General features: G+C 44.1%; 2 non-coding genes across 2 annotated transcripts; both read left to right on the forward strand.

Moving 5' to 3' along the window:
• The first annotated feature begins 5,930 nt into the window (after window positions 1-5,930).
• Window positions 5,931-6,037, forward strand: LOC132536130 (U6 spliceosomal RNA). Its single transcript, XR_009547801.1, has one exon. It is a non-coding gene; the product is annotated as a U6 spliceosomal RNA (small nuclear RNA).
• Window positions 6,038-18,406: 12,369 nt separating this feature from the next.
• LOC132536128 (U6 spliceosomal RNA) lies at window positions 18,407-18,513 on the forward strand. The gene has a single exon (XR_009547799.1). It is a non-coding gene; the product is annotated as a U6 spliceosomal RNA (small nuclear RNA).
• Window positions 18,514-19,330: the final 817 nt, after the last annotated feature.

Below are 19,330 nucleotides of genomic sequence, written 5' to 3' on the forward strand. Positions count from 1 at the left end.
GTTGTTAAATGTTAGTTTTACTCCACTGTGGTCTGAAAGATACGTGGCATGATTTTGATGCTCTTGAATTTATTGATCCTGTCTTTGTGGCCTAATATGTGGTCTATCCTTGAGTATGTATTATGTGGATTTGAAAAGAAGGTGTATGCCAGTTTTTTTGGGTGAAGGACTCTGAAAATGTCCAAGAGGTCTAGTCTGTCTATCTCTTCATTCAATTCTCTTGTATCTTTGTTGGTTCTCTGCTTTGTTGATCTGTCTAAGTGTGAGAGTGGTGTATTGAAGTTTCCCACTATTACTGTATTATTATTGATGTATTATTGAAATTCTTTCAGTAAGCGCTTGACATATTTAGATGGCCCCTCACTGGGTACATAGATGTTAATAATTGTTATGTCTTCTTGGCTGATTGATCCTCTAATCATTATGTAATGTCCTTGCCTATCTTTTGTTACTTTTTTTAACCTAAAATCTATAGTGTCTGAGATGAGAATGGCAGTTCCTGCCCTTTTTTGTGTCCATTAGCCTGTATGATAGTTTTCCATCCTTTCACTTTAAGTCTGTGTTTATCTTGTTGTGACAGATGTGATTCTTGCTAGCAGCATATGGTTGGGTTATGCTTTCTGATCCATCCCCCACTCTGTGCCTTTTGATGGGTGAGTTTAAACCATTGACATTTATTGATATTATGGATTTAATGTATTGTAGTGCCATTGTTCAAATAAAAATTTTTGTTTGCTCTGATATATTGCAAGTATTTATAGTGATGTTCTTGTTTATAAGAGGTCTTTTAGAACCTCTTTCAGGGCCGGCTTGGTGATGGTTGCCTCCTTTAACTGTTGTTTGTCTAAGAAGGTTTTGATCCCTCCATCTAGTTTGAATGAAAGTCTAGCAGGATATATTATCCTTGGTTGAAACCCTTTTTCACTCAGGGCTCGATAGATATCTTGCCATTCTCTTCTGGCTTTTAGAGTTTGATTGGAGAAGTCTGCAGATAATCTTATGGCATTTCCCCTGTATGTGACTTTTTGTTTCTCTCTTGCAGCCTTTAGGATCCTTTGTTTATCCTTACTTATTCTCATAGTGACTATGATGTGTCTTAGTGTCTTCAGGTCTGGGTTGTATCTGTTTGGAACTCTCTGGGCCTCTTGAATCTCGATGTCCTTTCTGTTATTCAGGTCTGGGAAGTTTTCTTCTATTATTTCCTCTAGAATGTTTGCTTCCCCTTCCCCTCTTTCTTCCTCTGGCACGCCAATTAAACGAATGTTACTTCTTTTGAGATCATCCCATATGTCTCTGTTGTTGTTTCCAGTGTCTCTCAGTCTCTTTTTGAGCTATTTCACCTCTTTCTTAATTTTCTCTAACTTATCCTCTGTCTGACTAATTCTGTTTTCTGCTTCTGTTAGCCTGCTTTCCCTTGCCTCAGCTTTTTTCTTCATTAGAGCTATTTGAGGTTTCAGTTCTCTAATTGCCTCAAGATAATCAGTATTTTCCTTGGGGGTCTCAACTTGTTTTCCGAATAGTGCCATTCCTTTCCTCCAAAGTTGTTTTCATTTCTGTCATTAATAAGTTTATTATTGCTTGTATCCTTTTCTTATCTATGGTAACTTCTGGCTGATTTGTAGTTTCTTCTGGGCTCTTGTCTTCATTCATTGGAGTAGCAGTTTTATTTGTTTTTGATCTACCCATTTTTAATGTATTTCTTTTTTTATGCTCTGTTATTCCTCTTTTGTTGTGTCTTCAGTACAATTAACACTGTACTAAATACCTTTATGACAATTGCACTCACCAACCTCAGGAATTACAATAGCAACTGTAGCAAGTATTGAAGCAGTTTAATCACTACCAGTTAGCCAAACAATATCTCCAGTCTGTGAAAAAATAGTAACCAAATCCCAGTGAAGAAGAAAGAGTAAAAAAAAAAAAAGGATAGCAAGAATAGACAGTTATGCAAATCTACTATCCACTGTATATTCTAGGGGTAACAAGAGGGGAAAGGGAACTAGAGCAGAGATAGACACATAGAGAGTCCACTCTGAGTCAGATTTCTTCCCCAAAATAATTCACAAATTCATAACGGCAAAGAAGAAGGAAGGAAGAAGTGTATGACAAGATAAAAAAAGAAACAAGAGAGAAAAAAGAGAAAAGATAAAAAAGAGCTGTAATTAAAGAGCAGTGAAAGGAAAGTTTTTTTTATTACTTTATTTTTAATTTAAGTTTTTTAATTAGCTAGGAGGAGGAAGGCGAGAGTCTGTAGAGGAGGTAGGAGTAATGAGACAAGTTCCTCCCACAATAGATAAGATGCCCATTACCCTAGCAATGAAAGATACCCTAAGAGTTAATTCTGATCAACCTAAAGGGGGGGAAGATATATGCCTTTACATAATATTAATAATAAAATAGAGCAGGGTAAAAATAACACCCTGTCCCAGATTACCTCAAACCTCGTGAGCAGAGGTAGCTGATTGTTAAGAAAGAAGAAGAAAAATAATAATTAAAAAAACCTCAGGACTAGACAAGGATAGCTGGGATAGACAATTATACAAATCTATTATCCACTGTATATTCTAGGGGTAGCAAAAGGAGGAAGGGAAGTTGATCAGAGATACTCATAGTGAGAGTCCACTCTGAGTCAGATTTCATCCCAAAAATAATTCCCAAACATGTATCAGTGAATTCAGTGAAAGCACACTGTTTGGTGATGTAGGGGATGGGGTCTGTGGCTTTGGAAGCCACAAAAAAAGAGAGAGAGAGAGAGAAAAGAAAAAACAAGAAAAAGAACAGTAATAAAAGAGCAGTTAAAGGAAAGAGTTTTTTATTTGTTTATTTTTTATTATTTAATTATCTATGTGGGGGAGGGGTGGATACTTAGAAAGAAAAAAGGCCAGAGGTTTCAGAAGGGAATAGACTTAGAATGAATGGTACTCCCTGGTGGGACAGGAATCTTGGTAAAGAAAGAAGCTCAGCAGAGGAGCCTGCTAGGAGGTGGTCCCCCGGGATTGGTTATGGGGGGGTGAGGGGGAGGAGGTTCGCTTTGGGAATAATAATTTAAAAGAAAAAAATTTTTTTTCCTTTTTTTTCTACTCTATTTTTAACCCAAATTAAGTTATAGTCACCTCCTTGGTAGGCCTATTTTAGTTGTATTCCAAAGGGATATATATCCCAAAGGTATATTATATTCCAAGGGATATATATTTCAAAGGGATATTATATTCCTACTGCTTTGTCCTCCTCTCACGCAGTCTCATCGTGCAGGTAGCAGGGATGGGTCTGGGCAAAGCCCTATTTCTTTTTCTGGCTCTGAGATTTTGAACTTTACATCCTGTCTCTAGATTTTATTCAAACTTAAGTCTGTCTCTAAACCCTAACACCATCAACACAAAATGAATTGAGTTAGATTCTTAAAATTTATTTTGGATTTGAGTCCCCATCACACCTGCAGAGGAAAACCTTTGTGAATGGTGAAGCAGTGCTGCAGGTTTCTCTCTCTCTCTCTCTCTTTCATTCTCTTCTCCCTCTTTACTTCCCATTTCCTTTTTGATTTCTTCTGTTACTATCCAATAAACAAAGATAATAAAAATATATTTATTTTTTAATTTTTAAAATATTTATTTCCCTTTTGTTACCCTTGTTGTTTTATTGTTGTAGTAATTATTGTTGTTATTGATGTCCTTGTAGTTGGATAGGACAGAGAAAAATGGAGAGAGGAGGGGAAGACAGAGGGGGAGAGAAAGATAGGCAGTGAAGCAGGTCTGCAGGTGTCTATCTTTCTCTCACCCTGTCTTCCATTCTTCTCTTCTTCCCTTTGTCCCAGCTGCATCCACAGCAGCACCATGGAGCCCTGAGGTCCGCGCCCTGAGACCCTGTCGCCCCCTGTCACATTGAGTAGCATAGCATCGCATCACCCCCAGGCAGCATTGAGCCATGCCGCGTTGTGTCGCACCCATAGGCCCCAGTGCTGGGGCCTCGGCCCTGCACCCTGAGCGCCCAGCAAGAACTGTGCGGAGTCCCCGTGTGGAAGTACTGCTGGGGACTCCCCAAGGTGCTGTGCCAGACAGCAGCCAGTGGCCAGGTCCATAGTGCTGGAGCCCGTCTAGTGAGATTCCTCCAATTGCAAGTAAGTGGCCCCTGGTTCCTGTGCCCTTGAAGGCTGGGTTGTTGTGCCCATCTGGGAAGTTGCTGGGTGGGGTGAGGGGCGAAGTCGGGGTACAGCCGCAGAGGGGCCAGCACCCCCGGACCCAGTACCCCGGGACAGGCCCACCCCTTAGAGGTGGCTGCGCACCCCCCCAAACCTCCAGCACCCAGCGGCCTTCAGCAGGGCGCTCCCCGAGATGGAGCCATGTGCACCCCCGGCAGGGGCGCACCCAGGGGAGGTGTCCGCGAGCCCCCAGACCCTGCACCCCTGGCAGGGACACCCTGGAAGGGTGGCTGTGCGCCCCCAGATCGTGCTGCTTTTGGCTTCCGTGAGCGCGAGCGTAGGGACCCCGCCTGAGAGTCTGGGCAGCCGGCCTTCCCTTTCCTTCCTGCCGGGAGTGGGGTCCTAGGTCCCTGGGCCTTACCCAGCGTGTCAGTGCTGGTGGCTCCAAGTGCCCCGAGGGTGAGGACCCGCCAGTGCAGCTGGAGTCCAGGCAGTGCGCCTCCCACCCACCCCAAACGCCCTGGCAGGAGGGGACGGGGACCCCGGAACCCACCGACCTGGCTTCAGGGGCAGCCAGGTCCAGAAAACTTTCCGTGTGTCCGCCCACCAGAAATGTGCACCCGCTGTCCTTCCTCTCGGTGTGGCCCACGACGAGGTCCTCGGGGGACGGCTGTTTGGAATCCTGAACTTCGAGTTTGGTCTGGGGAAACATGGCGAGCCAAGCTCCCAAATTAGGGTGAAGGAGGCTGGGGCACGGGGTGCGGGTCCAGGTTGGGGGTCTCCTCGCACTACTAGAACTGGAGTGTTTTCTCTGCCTCTGTCTCTCTCAGAAGAGACATGCATTTCAGAGGGGTGCCCCAAGCCAGCTGGCTCCAACCCTTGTTGAGCCCTGGGCCCGGGCTGTGGATTGGGTCTGGGCTGAAGGTCTGGCACTTTGCAACCTGCTGGTCCTGGAGGGTACTGCCAACACCCACCCCCAACCCCCCTTGTCCCGGTGGCCTGGGCCTGGCAGGGCTCCTTGTGTGGTGGGGGGTGGGCAGGGGTCGCCTGGGGTTCTTGTGTCTGTGGGGACAGTCCTGGGGAGACTGCAGTCTTCCTACTCACACAATGGGGCAGCCAGGATGCTGGCAGGTGGGAGCTGCACTAGGAGCCCCACAGAGCCAGGGAGCAGCCGATCTTGGAGCCGGGTAGGAACCGGGCAGGAACCGCGGTTTTTAAAAAAAAATGAAATTAAAAAAAGGAAATTAAAAAAAGGAAAAATGTTATTTATTAATACAAAAAAGAGAAGCAGAGCATGAATATGGCACATGCAAATCTGGGGATTGAATTCAGGACTTAGTTCGTACAGAGCCATTGCCCTAGCCATTCTGCAATTCTAAAGTATAAATAGGTTATTTTATTTTTGTTGTTGTTGTTGTCACCAAGGTCTCATTGTCTCCCTTTCTTTTTTTTTTCTTGTCTATTCTTTTCCACTCTTTTTTATTTTTATTTATTTTTCCATTTTGTTGCCCTTGTTGCTTAACATTGTGTGGTGATTAATGTCGTTGTTGTTGGATAGGACAGAGAGAAATGGAGAGAAGAGGGGAAGACATAGAGGGGGAGAGAAAGACAGACACCTGCAGACCTGCTTCACCACCTGTGAAGGGACTCCCGGGCAGGTGGGGAGCCAGGGGCTAGAACCGCGATCTTTCCTCTGGTCCATGAGCTTTGTGCCATGTGCGCTTAACCTGCTGTGCCACTGCCTGACTCCAACTGTCTCCATCTCTTCACACTTTTAAAATAAGATTATAATATAGTCCTAGCTTCGGTAGTACATATACTAAAATTGGCATGATACATAGAAGATTAGCATGGCCCCTGCTCAAGGATTACACACAGATTCATGAGGCATACCATATTTTTTCAAAAAAAGGATTATAAAATATATGTACACACATATAAATAATTATAACCTTTTAAAGAGCCAGTTAATGCAACCTGGGAGGCGGTTCAGTGGCAAGAGATCTGGATTTGTATGTGTGGGATCCCAGGTCTGTCTGAACTCTGGTTCTACATATGCTGAAGCTCTTTTAAAAGATTTATTAATCAGTGAGGGAGAAAGGGAGGAGAGAGAGAGAGAGAGAGAGAGAGAGAGAGAGAGAGAGAGGAAAAACACTATAGCATCAGTCTGGAACATGTGATGCTGGAGGTAGAATTCAGGACCTCATGCTTGAGTCCAAAACTCCAACCACTCTGCCAGCCTCCAGGACTGCAGATTGGCTTTTTTGAATAAAATCATGGTAATATTGTTCTCTTAACTGTACATATTTTAAATAATACAAAGTCTTTTAAAATTTTTTTCTCAAATATTGTGCCTGGGGATCAATCCCACCCAGAACCTTGCACCTGCATGGGACAGCTGAGAGGCCTCCCTGCCAGTCTCCATTCTGTATCCTTTAAGAGAGGGAGACATGCAAAGCACTGCTCCTCTATGCACGGAGTCCCGCCCATTGCCTGCCTGTGTTTTCACTTGCAGTGTGGAGGATCAGACCCCCAGCCACATGCTATGCTATGTTTTCTTTTTAAGAAACAGACAACCTGCGCCTAGATTTAGGCGTGTAACTGGACTCAACAGTAGGCCAGGCCCATTTAAAATCCAAATTCAACAAATTTAGAACCAAGGCAAAGGAAAGAACAGTCACTATAACTTTTTTAAGACACTGGGTAGCTTCTTTGCATTGGTCTCTCTATATAAACATGTTATTTTCAACATCTCTGTATTGATGATTGAAGTGGGTCAAGCTGACTTAGTTCTCCTTGAGACAGACAACGTGTGTATCTACATTTGGGTCACAATACCCTGCTGTATGTTGATCTTTCAAAGTAAATGAATGTGCTGGGGTGGGATTGGGAGGCAGAACATGGAGAAAGAATCATCCTCATCAATAGGTGTTGCTACATTCAGCCTTCATATAGGAAACACCTCAAGATATCAGTATCAGAGCAACCATTTACAAGTATTTTTTCAAGATTTATTTTACTTTACTTGTTTATTGAATAAAGACAGAGAAACTGAGATCATAGGGGGAGGTAGAGAGAAAGACACCAACAGCACTGCTTAACCGCCTGTGAAGCTTCCTTCTTTACAGGTGAGTCAACAGTTATTACATCTTAAGCTAGGTATCATTTCTTCCTTTCTTTCTCTCTTTTTATTTTTAATTTCTTTATTGGGGAATTAATGTTTTACATTCCACATTAAATACAATAGTTTGTATTTGCAGAACAATTTCCAGTTTTCCATATAGCAATCTATGTATCATTTCTTTTCTTTATTTCTTTTTTTTTGTTGTTATTGGATAGCGACAAAGAGAAATTGAGAGAGAAGGGGGAGATAGAGAGGAATAGAGACAGAGAGACACCTGCAGACCTGCTTTACTACCTGTGAAGTGACTCCACTGCAGGTGGGGAGCAGGGGGCTTGAACCAGGATCCTAAACGGTCCTTGCTCTTTGTGCCATGTGGGCTTAGCCCACTGTGCTACCTTCTGGCTCCCTTAGGTATCATTTCTAAAGCCTGTTAAATCTAAAATGTTCTTAACCTTTTGTAGTAATTTCCTGATTCATGTTTGCTTGTCTTAAATATCTTAGTTCTGTTTTAGTTTGCCTTGTGGGAACTCCCATCTGTCTTTGGTCTTGGTAATTTTCCAGGGCTTGTAGTTGAATGCCAGCAAGGACGCTCCCAGATAAAAAAACAAAGAAATTGCTCTGCATGTGCTTCGAGATAGGCTTTACCAGAAGATTATAGAGAAAGACGTGTCGACAGCAAAATACCAGAAGAATGCAGGTAAATAAAAGAAATAATAAATAAAAATAAAAGAAATAAAATAAAAGAAAATAAATAAAAGAAAAAAAGAAAGGTGGGGGTCAGGTGGTAGTGCAGGAGGTTGAGTGCAGGTGATGCAAATCTCAAGGATTGGTGCAAGGAACCTGGGTTGTGTTCCTGGATCCCCACCTGCAGGTTGTCTCTTCATAAGTGGTGAATCAGGTTTGTAGATGTCTTATCTTTAACTCACCCTCTATCTTCCCCTCCTCTCTCGATTTCTGTCTGTCCTATCCACAATGACATCAATAACAATAATAATTACCATAATAATGATAAAACAACAAGTGCAACAAAATGGAAAGGAAAAAAATGATTTATTTATTAATGAGAAGGTGTGAGGGAAGAACTAGAATATCAATGTGACCTATGGAATGCCAGAGATTAAACTCAGAACTTCATGCTTGAGAGTCCAATGTCTTATTCACTGAACCACCTGTCAGGACACTGCAGATAAAATTTATTTAGTAGAATCACTTAACAACTGTTCGAAGAGTCATTCTGCACATGCCTTACATATGGGAGTCCCTCGGATTGATTCCTGGCACCACTGAACAGTAACACAGACACCACTGAACAGTAACACAGACACAGCCAAGTTCAGTGGATGGTAGATCTATGCTTAGGTCTCTATCTCAAAATCATAAGCATTGAACTGAGAGGTAGCTTATTGGTAAATTGCATACTGCACATGCATAAGGCCCCAAGATTGATCCCCAGCATACAGAAGTTCTGAGTGGTGCTCTATCCATAAAGATAAATAAACGAAGGGGTCCAGAGCTTGCTCCCCCAGTAGAGTGCACATCACATCACCATGCTTGCAGACCTGGTGTTGAGCCCTAACACAACATGGGAGCACCAGGCATGATGGCAGGTACTGTGATGTTTCTCACATGCTCTTTCTCCCACTTTTTCTATTTCATTTAAAAAAAATTTTAAAGTCAATTGTAATTTATAAATGTTAATATATTTATTTATTATTGGACAGAGACAGAGAAATATGGAGGGGAGGGGGAGATAGAACAGGAGAGAGACAGAGAACCACCTACATACAGCCTTGCTTTACCACTTGTGAAGCTTCCCCTACCCCCTGCAGCTTAGGACCAAGGGCTTGAACCTGGTTCCTTATGCACTGTAATTTGTGTGCTTAACCAGATGCACCACTGCTGGTCCCCTGTATATTTTATTCATTTATTATTTCCTGGATAGAAATTGAGAGGGAACAGAAGATCTAGAAGGGGAGACAAAGAGAGACACCTGCAGTGCTACCTCACCACTTGTGAAGCTTCTCCTCAGCTGGTTGTATCTTGGGCTTGAACCTTAGTCCTTGTGCATTGTAACATGTTTACTCCACTGGTTACACCACCTCCTGGACCCCATTTTTTCATTTTTAAATTTAAAAGGAGAAAACAACTGTTGACAACAGTAGAATTATGTAAGTATGAAACTCTGGTGTAAGTATGAAACTCTGGCGTACTAAAATACATCAATATATTCATCTTTTTTTAAAGGTCACTTTGTGAGTGCACATGTTATAGTGTGAGAGGACCAAGGTTCAAGCCCCTGATCCCCACTTGCAGGTGGAAGCTTCACAAGCAGTGAAACAGTATCTTAATGTGTCTCACTTTCTTTTTCCACTCTATCTCCCCTTTCCATCTCCATTTCTTTCTTTCTTACCAAGCAAAAAGAAAAAAAAAACTTTTTAAAAGGTTTCTTTATATTAAAAATGTTTTTTCATTATTCTTGACCAAGTGAAAATCTCAGGACATATAGAAAATATACTCCGCTGTGAATAAGAAATAACTTGAATGTTTAGGCTCTCTGTGTCTGTGCCAGAAGGGGTTTGCTAAGAAGTAGTGGTTTTTAAATGCAAATTCCTATCTTCAAGTCTACCTACTGATGCTCCTCTGCAATCTGAGACCATCACAGGCAAGGGATAAATATATTATTTGCACTGTCACTTACACTACTGCAGGCTAAAACAAGCGTAGGGAAAGTGGAAAGGCCAAAAGTAGGGAAAACTAAGATATCTAAATCAAAGTGACTTGTGACAGTTATTATAATGCTTACTGTTATGCAGCCCACTTTTCCTAAAATGCTACAAGGTTTACTGCAAATAACTCAAAAACATGGCTATTTTGGGCTTCCAACTCCAAAATTCTCTTTCAACCCCATTCAGGTTTTACTTTTGTTTGTAAAGATTTATTTATTAATGAGAGAGATAGGGGAGAGGAAGAAGGAGAACCGCAGCATCACTCTGACACATCTGATGCCGGAGATCAATCTTGAGACCTCACACCTAAGAACCCCAAAGCTTTATCCACTGCACAACCTCCCAGACAGTGGCAGCCTTTATTTTTATTTTTTATATTTATTTTATTTATTTATTCCCTTTTGTTGCCATTGTTGTTTTATTGTTGTAGTTATTATTGTTGTTGTCATTGTTGGATAGGACAGAGAGAAATGGAGAGAAGAGGGGAAGACAGAGAGGAGGAGAGATAGACACCTGCAGATCTGCTTCACCGCCTGTGAAGCGACTCCCCTGCAGGTGGGGAGGCGGGGTTCGAACCGGGATCCTTATGCCGGTCCTTGTGCTTTGCGCCACCTGCGCTTAACCTGCTGCGCTACAGCCCGACTCACGGCAGCCTTTACTTTTTTATAATTTAAAATAATATGATACTTTGCTTACTTAAGAGGCAAAAGATTTATACAATCTGAAGAGAACAAGAGTATACATACTTTGCTTATTTAAATGATACATACACTTTAGTAGAACTTATACATTTGAATAAAACTACATACATATGTAATTCAAAATCTAGGAAATAGAGAAAAATGAAGTGGGGGGAAAACCCTTTCCTGACCCTCGACCTTAGACTCTATCAGTAGAGAATATTACAGTATGGTGTTTTTAAATGAATTAATTTATTTTCCCTTTTTAGTTGCCCTTGTTTAACATTGTTGTAGTTATTGATGTTGTTGTTGTTGGATAGGACAGAGAGAAATGGAGATAGCAGGGGAAGACAGAGGGGGAGAGAAAGACAGATACCTGCAGACCTGCTTCACTGCTTGTGAAGTACCTTTCCTGCAGGTCCGGGGAGCTGGGGCCAGAACCAGGATCCTTCCGCTGGTCCTTGCACTTTGCAGTATGGTTTTGGCAGAGATATTTATTTCTGAACCCATAGGGATTTGTAATAAATTTTTGTAATAATATATTTCATTTTAAAACTTGGAAGTATCTTAATTTCCATAAAAAATTTCATAAAAATGACCTTTAAACCAATTTTCTCTTTAGACAGTTATGATACAAATCCTGAATAGAAATAGCTTGAGGAAGAAATTTGAGTTAACACATTAGTAAACTTGCTGGAGAACGGACTGATGAGGGTAAAATATAGTTTTTTAATTACTTTAATTTCATGAATTACAGAAGGTGGTAGAGGGGCCCAGAAGCAGCACTCTAGCATATGCAGTGCTTGGGATTGGACTCAGGACCTAAAATTTAGAAGCTCTAATTTCTTCCATGGTGCAACCTACCCATCTTCAGAGATATTTTTCTTTTGTTTTGTTCTAAAGATCTTATTTATTCATTAATGAGAGATAGAGGAGCAGGGAGGATCTGCACGTTACTCTGGTATATGTGGCACCAGGAATTGAACTTGGGACCTCATGCCTGAGAATCCTATACTTTATCCACTCTACCTCTTCCTCCCAGTACCACTGATAATTTGGCTTTGATTGGAATTGGAACTAGTGAAGAAGCACTATTGGGTGCTGGGTGGTAGTGCAGCGAGCAGGTTAAGCACACATGGCACAAAGCTCAAGGATAGGGGTTGGGATCCCAGTTTGAGCTCCCCACCTGCAGGGATGTCACTTCACAAGTGGTGAATCAGGTCTGCAGGTGTCTGTCTTTCTCTCCCACTCATTGTCTCCGCCCCACCCTCAATTTCTCTGTCCTATCCAGCAACAATGATAAACAAAAAGAACAACAAAAGGCGGCGGGGGGGGTGATGGCCTGCAGGAGCAGTGGATTTGTAGTTCAGGAAGAAAAAAAAAAGAAAAAGAAACACTCTTACTCCATAAGTAAACCTGAGATAATAAGAGTCTTAAACAATTAAATTCCTTCCACTCTTGCTCTTTGTCAATTGTATGTGCCTGACGTTCAGAAATAGAAATCCTTAGAAAAGAATTTCTGGTGCCTTTTCCATTGTAGTAAAGATAGTAATTATATTAAAATGTGAATTCCTTTCTATCTCTGCACAGGTTGGAACAAGAACCTAGTCAGAAAGAATCCAGACCTACAATTTCACCCAGAATAGTGTCACTGACCACAGGGTAGGATATGAAGTCCATGATATTAAGGTAATATTACTGAATGTGCTTACTGTATCTTTGATTTATTAAGGAATCAAATTTTGGGGCCTGGTTTATTAAGGAATGAAATTTGGGGGCTCTAGCCGGTATCCTTAGGTTGATCCTTGTGCTTTGCACCACCTGTGCTTAACCCACTGTGCTACAGCCCAACCGCTGTTAATATTCTATTATCTTCCTTTCCTTCTTGGCTTGGTCCCTTTATCTTGCTTGTAAATCTGTCATCTGAACTCAGAAGGTTGAAAGAGGAGGGGAGGGGGCCCACTGAGGTGGAAGGATCCAGGGCCACATGTATGCCCTGCCCACTTCACTCCCAGGTCAGACTGGCTTCCTCTGCCCCCTGGAGCCTGTCTGTGCATGTGTGTGTGTGGGGGTGGGGTGTTTACAAGTGTTTCCTGATGCTAGAACAGTCTCGTTGGAGTGTGACTGCTAACTGCTTTTTGGCAAGATACTATTTTAAATAGTCCTGGTGTCCTGATTGTGGTACACCTGGTTGAGCACACATGTTACAGTGCACAAGGATCCAAGTTCAAGCACCTGGCCCCCATCTGCAAGGGGAAAACTTTTTGAGTGGTGAAGCCAACACGTGTTGCAGGTGTCTCTGTCTCTCTCCCTATCACCTACCTTCCCTCTGAATTTATGGCTGTTTCTATCCATTAAATAAATATAATAATAGAAAAATTAATTTACATGACAGAAGTCTACATCAAATTGGCATTTGAAATAAGAAAGCTCTTTTTTGAGGTCCCCTGTTACAGAGCACATGAGTGGAAACAAACTGCTTCTGGAAAGCCTGTTTTTAGTAGCTTAACTTTTTCCTTTCTTTAATTTTCTTTTCTTTTTAAACTATCTTTATTTATTGGATAGAGACAGCCAGAACTTGAGATGTGATGGAAGGGGGAGAGAGAGGGAGGGAGAGACAGAGACACTTGCAGCCCTGCTTAGTCACTTTTGAAGCTTTCCTCCTGCAGTGAGGACCAGGGGCTTGAATCCATGTCCCTGTGCATTGTTGTGTGTTTAACCAAGTATACCACTGCCTGACTCCCCCCTTTTTTCTCTTGGCTTTTCTTTCTTTGTTTATTTTTCTTTCTTTCTTTCTTACTTGCTTTTGGGCTTATCACCAGGTTTCAGGGCCATCACTATGAATCCACTGGTGCTGGCAGCCATATATTTATTGATTCATTTATTTATTAATTTTAGCTAAGACAGAGAGAAACTGAGAGGGGAGGGTGTATATAGAGAGGGATAGAGACCTGTTTCTCTGCTTGTGAAGTGTCCCTCTGCAGGTGAGGAGCCAGGGCCTCCAACCAAGATCCTTGCATGGGTCTGTGCTTTTATACTATGTGCACTAAACCCAGTGCACCCCCACCTACCCCACCCTCCCATTTGCATTCCTTTATAGGTGAGAGGAAATACAAAATAAGAGGCAAAATCTTCACCCAGCACTTTGTTTAGGGCAGAAGAAACTCTGCAAATGTCTCCCCTCAGCTTAGAGGGAGAGGGGAGTTTCTCTGCATGTGATGCCTCTTTTTTTTAATTATCTATGTCTGGATTGACTGATTGATTAGATAGAAAGAGAAATTGATAAGGGAGGAGCATGTAGAAAGGGAAAGAGATACAGACACCTGTAGCTATATTTCACCACTTGTGAAGTTTTCCCCCTGCAGGTAGGGGGCCAGGGGCTTGAACCCAGGTCCTTGTGCACTATGATGTATGCACTTAACCAGGTGCACCACCACCTGCCCCCATTTTTTTGCTTTTAAAGAAGCTTCCACTGATTTTTTGCATACAACTCTCTATATATGCTATTCTTTTTTAAAGGTTTATTTATAAAATGGAAACATTGACAAGGCCATAGGATAAGAGGGGTATAATTCCCACCACCAGAACTCAGTATCCCATCCCTTCCCAATGGCTTTCCTATTCTTTAACCCTCTGGGAGTATGGACTCAGGGACATTATGGTGTGCAGAGGTAGAAGGTCTGGCTTCTGTAACTGCTTCCATGCTGAACATGGTTGTTTACAGGTGGATCCATACTCTCAGTCTGTCTTTCTCTTTCCCTAGTGGGGCAGAGCTCTGGGGAAGTGGGGCTCCAGGACACATTGGTGGAGTCTTCTGTTCAGGGAAGTCCAGTAGGCATCTTGGTAGCATCTGAAACCTGGTGGCTAAAAAAAGAGTTGACATATAAAGCCAAACAAATTGTTGACCAATCAGGAACCTAAAGGCTGGAATATTGCAGATGAAGATTTGGGGTCTCTGTTTTGAAGAGAGCTAGTAGGCCTATTTTTAAAATGTTATATTCCAAAGGGATATATATTCCAAAGGGATATTATATCCCAAGGGATATATATTCCAAAGGTATATTATATTACTACTGCTTTGTTCTTCTTTCAGCCAGTCTCATCGTGCAGGTAGCAGGGATGGGTCTGGGCAAAGCCCTATTTCTTTTTCTGGCTCTGAGATTTTGAACTTTACATCCTGTCTCTAGATTTTATTCAAAATTAAGTCTGTCTCTAAACCCTAACACCATCAACACAAAATGAGTTGAGTTAGATTCTTAAAATTTATTTTGGATTTGAGTCCCCACCACACCTGCAGAGGAAAAGCTTTGTGAATGGTGAAGCAGTGCTGCAGGTCTCTCTCTCTCTCTCTCTTCTCCCTCTTTACTTCCCCTTTCCCTTTTGATTTCTGCTGTTACTATCCAATAAATAAAGATAAAAATATTTTTAAATTTTTAAAATATTTATTTTCCCTTTTGTTGCCCTTGTTATTTTATTGTTGTAGTTATTATTGTTCTTATTGATGTCCTTGTAGTTGGATAGGACAGAGAGAAATGGAGAGAGGAGGAGAAAACAGAGAGGGGGAGAGAAAGATAGACACCTGCAGACCTGCTTCACTGCCTATGAAGGAAACCCTCTGCAGTTTGAGAGCTGGTGTACTTAACCCACTGTGCTACCTCCTGACTTCGCTTAGATTATCTTTAAGGAATTTGTATTTACAATTAAATTTTGATTTGATAGGACAAGGCAATTCATACAAGGAAGGGAGATAATGGAGAGAGAGAAAGACACGTACAGCTCTGCTTGCTTGTCAAACTTAACTCCACCCCCTAGCAGGTAGGCACTGGGGCCTTGAACCTGGGTTCTTAGTCATGGTTATGTGCATGCTCAACTGAGATCACCACCACCTGTGCCTAAATTATTAAAGAATTTCTTAAGAATCCCCTCAACACTTTATCTGTACTATTCCAGCTTAGGTCCATGATTGGTCAACAATTTGTTCGGCTTTGTATGTTAACTCTTTTCAACCACCAGGTTCCAGATGCTAGCATAATGCTGACCAGACTTCCCTGGACAGACAACACCACCAATGTGTCCTGGAGCTCTGCTTCCCCAGAGCCCTTTCCCACTAGGACTAGGGAGAGACAGGCTGGGAGTATGGATCAACCAGTCAACGCCCATGTTCAGCGGGGAAGCAATTGCAGAAGCCAGACCTTCCATCTTCTGCATCCCACAATGACCTTGGGTCCATACTCCCAGAGTTAAAAAACAAGAAAGCTATCAGGGGAGGGGATGGGATACAGAGTTCTGGTGGTGGTAATTGTGTGGAGTTGTACCCCTCTTTTAAAAAAAAAAAATTTATTTATTTATTCCCTTTTGTTGCCCTTGTTGATTTATTGTTGTAGTTATTATTGTTGTTGTCGTTGTTGGAAGTTGTACCCCTCTTATCCTATGGTTTACTCAATGTTTCCTTTTTATAAATAAAACATTTAAAAAAAGGGAGTTCGGAGGTAGCGCAGCAGGTTTATCGCAGGTCGCACAGCCTAAGGATCCTGGTTCGAGCCCCCAGCTCCCCACCTGCAGGGGCCTGGCCTCACAGTAGGTGAAGCAGGTCTGCAGGTGTGTCTATCTTTCTCTCCCCCTGTCTTCCCTTCTCTTCTTCTCTTTGTCCCAGCTGCGTCCAGCTCAGTGCCATGGAGCCCTGCGGCCCTCGTCCTGAGGCCCCGTCGCCCCCACGCTGCACTGCTTAGCGTCGCGTCGCGTCACGTCACCCCCACGCCGCATTGCGTTGAGTTGCGTCGCACCCATAGGCCCCAGCGCTGGGGCCCGGTCTGAGACTTGAGCGCCAGGCCACGACTGTGCGGAGGCTCCCGGCATGGAAGTACTGCTGGGGAGTCATGACTGTGCTGTGCTGGACAGCAGTGGCCATGTCCATCGTGCTCGGCCCATCTACTGCCATTCCTCCAATTCCAAGTAAGTGGCCCCCGGTGCCACCCGTCCTGGAAGGCTCGGGTGTCGCACCCGCCCAGGAAGGTGCTGGGTGGGGAGAGGGGCGAAGTCGGGGTACAGCCACAGAGGCGCCAGCGCCGCTGGACCCCTTACCCCGGGCCAGGCACACCCCGAAGAGGTGGCTGCGCCCCCCCCCCAACCCCCAGGATCCAGCGGCCTTGAGTGGGGCAGTCCCTGGATAAGGGCCATGCGCACCCCCGGCAGGGGCGCACCCGGGGGAGGTGTGCGCGAGACCCCAGACCCCACACCCCGGGCAGGGACACCCTGGAAGGGTGGCTGAGCGCCCCAGATCCCGCTGTTTTCGGCTTCCAGGAGCGCAAGCACAGGGACCCCGTCGGAGAGTCTGGGCAGCCGGCCTTCCCTTTCCTTCCAGCCAGGAGAGGGGTCCTGGGGTCCCAGGGCCTCGCCCAGCATGTCCATGCCTGCGGCTCCGAGCGCCCTGAGGGTGAGGACCCGCCCGGGCAGCTCGAGGCCGGGCAGTGCGCCTCCCGCCCACCCCAACCGCCCAGGCAGGAGGGGACCCCGGTGGAACCCACCAGCCTGCCTTGGCTTAGGGAGTGGCCAGGCCCAGAGAACTTTCCGAGCGCCCGCCCATCGAAATGTGCGCCCGCTGTCCTTCCTCGGTGTGGCCCATGACGAGGTCCTCGGGGGACTGCTGTTTGGAATCCTGAACCTGGAGTTTGGCCTGGGGCAACATGGCGAGCCGGGCCCCCAGACTAAGGTGAAGGCCTGGGCGCGGGGTGTGGGTCCAGGTTGGGGGGTCTCCTCACACTTCTAGAACTGGAGTGTTTTCTCTGCCTCTGTCTCTCATGAAGAGACATGCATTTCAGAGCTGTGCCCCATGCTGGCTGGCTGGAACCCCTGTTGAGCCATTTGCCAGGCTGCGGGTTGGGTCTGGGATGAGGGTCTGGCACTTTGCAAACTGCTGGTCCGGGGAGGCCACTCCCAGCGCCCCCCCACCCCCTACCCCTTTCAGGAGGCCTGGGCCTGGCTGGGCTCCTTGTGCCATTGGGGGGTGGGGGGGGCGCCTGGGGCTCTTGTGTCTGCAAGGATAGTCCTGGGGGGACTGCAGTCCGCCTGCGCACAACAGGGCGGCCAGGGCACTGGCAGGTGGGAGCTGCAATAGGAGCTGGGCAGAGCCAGGCAGGAGCCAATCTTGGAGCTGGGTAGGAACCGGACAGGAACTGTGGTTTAAAAAAAAAAAGGAAAAAATGTTACTTATTAATACCAAAAAGAGAAGCAGAGCATGACTATGGCACATGCAATGCTGGGGATTGAATTCAGGACTTAATGCCTACAGATCCACTGCCCTAGCCATTTTGCAATTCTAGAGTATAAATAGGTTATTTTATTTTTTTGTTGTTGTTGTCACCAAGGTCTCATTGTCTCCCTTTCTTTTTTTTCTTTTCTATTCTTTTCCACTCTTTTTTAATTTTTATTTATTTTTCCTTTTGGTTTCCCTGGTTGCTTAACATTGTTGTGGTTATTAATGTCGTTGTTGTTGGATAGGACAGAGAGAAATGGAGAGAGGAGGGGAAGACAGAGAGGGGGAGAGAAAGATAGACACCTGCAGACCTGCTTCACCACCTGTAAAGGGAGTCCCCGGCAGGTGGGGAGCCAGGAGCTCGAACCACAAACCGCGACCTTTCCTCCGGTCCTTGAGCTTTGCGCCATGTGCGCTTAACCCGCTGTGCCACCACCCGACTCCAACTGTCTCCATCTCTTAACACTTTTTAAATAAGATTATAATATAGTCCTAGCTTTGGTAGTACATATACTGAAATTGGCATGATACAGAGAAGATTAGCATGGCCCCTGCTCAAGGATTACACACAAATTCATGAAGTGTACCATATTTTTTCAAAAAAAAGTTTATAAAATATATGTACACATATAAATAATTAAAATCTTTTAAAGAACCAGTTAATGCAAGCTGGGAGGTGGTTCAGTGGTAAGAGGTCAGGATTTGCATGTGTTGGATCCTAGGTCTGTCTGAACCCTTTTTCTACATATGCTGGAGCTCTTTTAAAAGATTTATTAGTGAGGGAGAAAGGGAGAAGAAAGAGAGAGAGATAGAGAGAGAGAGAAAACACTGTAGCATCAGTCTGTAACATGTGATGCTGGTGGTAGAATTCAGGACCTCATGCTTGAGTCCAAAGCTCCAACCATTGTGCCAGCCTCCAGGGCTGCAGATTGGCTTTTTTGAAAAAAACCATGGTAATATTGTCCTATTAACTGTACATCTTTTAAGTAATACAAAGACTTTTAAAAATTTTTCTCAAATATTGTGCCTGGGGATCAATCCCACCCAGAACCTTGCACCTGCATGGGACAGCTGAGAAGCCTCCCCGCCAGTCTCCATTCTGTATCCTTTAAGAGAGGGAGACATGCAAAGCACTGCTCCTCTATGCACGGAGTCCCTCCCATTGCCTGCCTGTGGTGTTCACTTGCGGTGTCCAGGATCAGACCCCCAGCCACATGCTACGTAAAGCATGTGCTTTACCCCCTGAGCCGCCTTCTGGTCCTGAGTTTGATTCCTGGCATTGCATGTACCATAATGATGCTCTCATTCTCTTTTATGAATAAAAAAGTTATGTTATGTATGTACTTGCATAACAATTCCCAGTTTTCCATAAAGCAATCTATGTATCTTTTTTTTGTTTGTTATTGGATAGTG

The sequence above is a fragment of the Erinaceus europaeus genome, assembly GCF_950295315.1.
Source record: "Erinaceus europaeus chromosome 6 unlocalized genomic scaffold, mEriEur2.1 SUPER_6_unloc_12, whole genome shotgun sequence".
Taxonomy (NCBI): Eukaryota; Metazoa; Chordata; class Mammalia; order Eulipotyphla; family Erinaceidae; genus Erinaceus; species Erinaceus europaeus.